The following is a 5,690-nucleotide window of genomic DNA, read 5'->3' as shown; positions in this document are numbered from 1 at the left end:
ATTTTTGTACATTGTTGGGAAGTTATGTGGTCCAAGCGAGGACGTTGGAGTTTTCACCAGGGGGAGGATGTAGCCAGGTTCCCCCTCGCGCACTCACCCCCTCCTTCCCCGTTGCGAGCGCACGGTGTGTGTTGCGGCCGGTTGCTATGGCGCGGTCGGGCGGTTGCCGGGGACGCGATCGGGCCGGTTGCCAAGGCCGCGATCGCGTTGCTGGGGTCCCCGGCGGCCGGTGAGCAGGGCGCCGCCATGCTAGGTCTGTTGCGCATGCGCAGTGACCCAGACAGCGCGGGAAGGCCCCAGATAGCTCGCGCATGCGCGAGAGGAGTCTGCCAGCCCCCAGGGTGCATAGGGGCAGAGCCACATGACTCCAGGGAGCCAATAGGGCTGAGGGATTGCCTGGGAATAGAAAGGATACATTTCGCGGGGTTTTGCAGCCACGCAGTTAGTCAGGATCCGGACCAGCTAGGGGTAAGAGGTGGATGCAGGGGTCAGTGACCCTCTGCGTTAGGCCAGCAGCCCCCAAGGTCCCAGTTAGGTCCTGAGCCACCTAGTAGTTTGTGGAGCTTAGGGACAGGCCCTAGATAGGGACACTGCCCCATTAATTGGTTGCTTAGTCAGGGACACAGTGCTGAATCCGTGCGGCCCTGCGAGGTGGGTTCTGGGCTCAGAACACCACCTACAACCCTGGGACTAAGGTGATATTATCCGCGCTGGAATTCACCCAACGCGGTGTGGAGGACAACGTCGGATCGGGCGGATCTCCAGTGATATCGCGGTACCCGTGGCTGGAGCCCCGGGCAGGTAACCTACCATTCACGTGCACCAACAAGGCCTAATCACCAGACATAGTGGCTGCGCAGTCACACACATATACAGAAATTGGTGTTTGACATTTGGGAGTGCGAGACATTTGGGTGGGGGTTACGGGACACAGGGTGGGGTCACTCTGTGGGAGGTTAGCGTCCACCGTGACGCCTAGAGTGGTTAGCGTCCGCCGTGGCGCAGAGTGGTTAGCGTCCGCCGTGGCGCAGAGTGGTTAGCGTCCGCCGTGGCGCATAGTGGTTAGCGTCCTGTGTGACGCCACATGTGGCTCCTCTAGAGAGGAGTCATGGTTATGTTATGTATATGTTTTGCTATGCAGTAAAGCCAGTCCTGTTTTATATTTGCTCGCTTTGTGTGGTTGTTTCCTGTGAGGGTCTCCTCCCACTCCGTTGGGATCCCTCCCAGGTGGAGGCGTTGCACCCAGAGATGTATAACATGCATGTACCCCAGGTTCCCCAAGCGGAGGCTTAGGCTCCTGAGAGCCACACAGGTTGCACAGCAGGTAGTAGCGGTTGTATTCATAGGGAATACCCGTTACACATATAATCAATATAGGAGGATGCGTAGAAATTGCACAGATGAAGCAATGTTTAGAGAACAATGTAAAATATTGCAATCACGTTTCATCCAGAAAAATTACAATAAAGATATTTTGGAAACAGTATTTATTAGAGTCAAAGCTCTAAATAGAAAGGAGTTAATTGAACCTAATAGTGGACTTTCAAATACTAATAATCATTTTGACACTGCTTTTCTTCCAACGTTTAATAGGGAATCAAATAACATCAGTAAAATAATACGTAAAGTGCAAACAAAAAAACGGGCGCTTACCTTAAGATGTTAGTACAGGGTGGAGAGTACAATAAAATACTTAATCCAAACCATTACATGTAGTCTTTTGCAGTGGGATCCGTAGCTTGCGGTAAGTTCCTCTGCTCGACCACAGAAAGGGGTATCCAAACCCTCAGAGTATATGGGAGCGAAGAAAAAAAGGGGGAGCAAAGGATTAGAAGAGAATAATCTATAGTAACAGTGATGTGATAACTTAATAGAATATCTATCCGTTTAATAAAGGTGTGGTGATGAATTAACAATTATTGGTAGTCAAATACTCACACGGCCGTTTGCTGAACCGGGGAGGGAGGGAGGATTGGAACGTGTGAGGGAAGGGGAACCCCCATCCAACATCCTGCCTGCCAGCAGCTGGACACACGGTGCCACGGGAATCACCACGGACGGGTTCACCAGAGGCACCCCATATTAACCTCTCAAGGGATTGAGCTTACACATGGCCGTGTAAGTACAGGCATACCCCGCATTAACATACGCAATGGGACCGGAGCATGTATGTAAAGCGAAAATGTACTTAAAGTGAAGCACTACCTTTTCCCCACTTATTGATGCATGTACTGTACTGCAATCATCATATACGTGCATAACTGATGTAAATAACGCATTTGTAACAGGCTCTATAGTCTCCCCGCTTGCGCACAGCTTCGGTACAGGTAGGGAGCCGGTGTTGCTGTTCAGGACGTGCTGACAGGCGCATGCGTGAGCTGTCGTTTGCCTATTGGGCGATATGTACTTACTCGCGAGTGTACGTAAAGTGAGTGTACTTAAAGCGGGGTATGCCTGTAGTATATGATTACTACCATTTTAACCCCCCCCCTCCATTCCCATCCGAATTCAACCAGCCACTTGGGATAAGAAGAATTTTTTTAGATGCAAGATACCTTTATACATATGTGCTCACACAGGGCCGTGTGAGTATTTGACTACCAATAATTGTTAATTCATCACCACACCTTTATTAAACGGATAGATATTCCATTAAGTTATCTCATCACTGTTACTATAGATTATGCTCTTCTAATCCTTTGCTCCCCCTTTTTTTCTTCACTCCCAAATAATACGTAAACACTGGCATATTCTGCGTAATGATCCGATTTTGAAAAATGAAATTCCAGAGAATCCAAAAATAATATTCAAAAAAGCACAAAATTTGAAAAGTATTGTTGCTCCAAGAGCTATAAGAAAGCTGGACACCAATAAAAAAGGATGGTTCCAGAAACTTGAGGGTTTTTACGGTTGTTCCACCTGCAAAGCTTGCGAATATAAGCAATTGGATAAAAAGAATTTCAGATGTAATAGTTGCAAACAAGATTTCAAAGAGCAATTAAAACCCGGATTATAGAACACCTAAGTAATATCAGACGAGGTATATTAACACATAGTGTTTCTAAACATTTTGCGAATTATCACAGTTCAAGCACTAAGGGTCTAAAATTTACTGCTATAGAAAATGTTATGCAACATTGGAGAGGCCGCAGTAGAGAGGTTGACTTAAGCAAATGTGAAATGTACTGGATTCACAGACTCAACACTCTCATACCTAATGGTCTCAATGCTGACTTCGAATTAGCACCATTCCTTACTTGATCAGAATATATACCATCTCAATATCCCCTACATTTGGTATCTACCTTCTCTACTGTGACCTCTCCCATTCTTTCCCCCCGTTTATGTGCACCTATGTACTGTATACTCAGTCCATGGACTTTAATATGTCCACTGAGAATTTGTAATTTGATAATCCTCAATATGTTTTGCCTTCCTTGACCAACTGACATTCTCTTTCTATCTCCTCTCTCCCAATTTCAATGAGTCATTGGATTGATGTTTTATATGCTGTGTATAAGCCATTATGGCTGAACCACTTGCTATTTCTTTTATCTATGTTTTATTATTAATGTGCGGCGTATTTGACCACAGAGTTATGTACCTTTAATGAGGAGAACCTGTGTGAAATTTGGTAAATTCGATTGATTGATTAATTAATCACACTATTTATTGGTGTGTACCCACTAGGGGTCTCTTTCGCTCCTGAGGAAGCTGTCGTGAGCACAGCGAAACGCGTAGAGCCGTCCAAAGCCTGTACAGCTGTTCTTGAACTGAAGGCGCCGAGGTTGCTGTGTTGTCCTGCTGCCCGATTCCCTGGTTACCTTACCGGAAGTCGTCAATCCCTCACCGGATGTGACGTCAGACGCCATCCAACGCGATCCGACGGGAGTCACTGGGAGGTGAAGCAGCAAGCGTTTCATCTGTTCCGGCACTCTACTGCCTCAAGTAAAATCTTATGTGTACATGTCCTATGTACTTATTGTGAGTACATTTCCTATATGCTTTTAACGTATAAATTTTACACCTTCGATCTATACTATGGTCTCACCTTGTTTTCCATGAACACCTACTCGAGTGGGATTTCTCCTGTATCATCATCTGTTCATGTCCTTGTTACTGCTGGGCAAATACTTACCTGCTGTCCTGATTAACACTTACCTGCTGTCCTGATCTATGCTGGTTTAACACTTACCTGCTGTAAGTAGGCATTTATATAGAGCCAAGATTCATTTACACCAATTTTGAGTTATTTTACTGCACCATCATTTTTTATTCTTTTTTCTGGGGTGTTCCTGAAACCATCGCTCCCTTCCTACCCTGGACCTACTTTCAATATATATTGCCATGCTCAGTAGCACTCCTCTGTGACACTTATATGATTATATATATGTTGTGGTTATTTTGAGCTTGTAGGAGTCCTGTATGTTCTAAATATTAGCAATCAGATTAATCCCTGGATCAACATCCTTCCCATGTTTACACTTAATTGATATATTCCTGTATACCTTTCCTTTCTAAAAATATTCCCGTTTTTTTTAACATATCTATTGTGTCTGCCTTCACAGTCTCCATGGGTAATGAATTCTACATGTTAACTGCCCTTACTGTAAAGAACCCTTTCCTTTGTTGCTGGTAAAATCTCCTTTCCTCCAACTTTACGAGATGACCCTGTGTCGTTTGTACTGCCTTTGGGATGAATAGTTCTTTTGCAAGCTCCTTGTACTGTCCACGAATATATTTATATATAGTTATCATATCGCACTCCCAATGTGAAACATATTAGAGGATTACCAGCACTACTCCTTTATGTTTTTTAATCAATAAATAACTTTTTGGACACCACATTCTAGCTTTGCTATTTTGGCTGTGCACCGGCTATTTCTATTTGGATCTTTCCTTTCTAGTTATCATATACCCTCTTAAATGCCTCTTTTCTAATGTAAATAAATCTAATTTAGCTAGCCTCTCCTCATAAATCAGATTATCCCTCCCCTTTATTACTTTGGTGGCTGATCTCTGCACGCTCTCTAGTTCCAGAATGTATTTTCTAAAGAGCGGTGCCCAAAACTGTACTCCATATTCAGGGTGTGGTCTTACTAATGCTTTGAAAAGGGGCACAATTATGTTTTCTTCCCTTCCATCCATTGCCCATTTAATGCAAGATAAGATCTTGTTTGCCTTTGCAGCTACTGCATGACTTTGGGCACTATTGCAAAGCCTGCTGTCTACAAGCACTCCTAAATCCTTCTCCATCAAGGATTCTCTTATTTATCCCCATTTAATTTGTAAGTTGCCTGTTTATTCTTGTTTCCCAAATGCATAACCTTACAATTATCTGTATTAAACCTCATCAGCCATTTATCTGCCCAAGTTTCCAGTCAATCTAAGTCCTTCTGGAGAGAAATTACACCCTGCTCTCATTTGACTACCTTACACAATTTAGTGTCACCAGGAAAGATGGAGACTTTGCTCTCTATGCAAACCTCAAGGTCATTAATAAACAAGTTAAAAAGCGGGTCCCAATACCGATATCTGAGGTACTCCACTCACGACTTTAGCTCAACCTGAAATGGTTCCATTTATTACAACTCTGTTGTCTATCCATCAACCAGTTTTCAATCCAGGTGCAAATATTTTTACTGTGTCCAATTTGCTTTATTTTATCCACTAACCTCTTGTGTGGAACC

Source organism: Ascaphus truei, chromosome 1 (assembly GCF_040206685.1).
Source record: "Ascaphus truei isolate aAscTru1 chromosome 1, aAscTru1.hap1, whole genome shotgun sequence".
NCBI classification, from domain to species: domain Eukaryota; kingdom Metazoa; phylum Chordata; class Amphibia; order Anura; family Ascaphidae; genus Ascaphus; species Ascaphus truei.
This window is presented reverse-complemented; position numbering follows the sequence as displayed.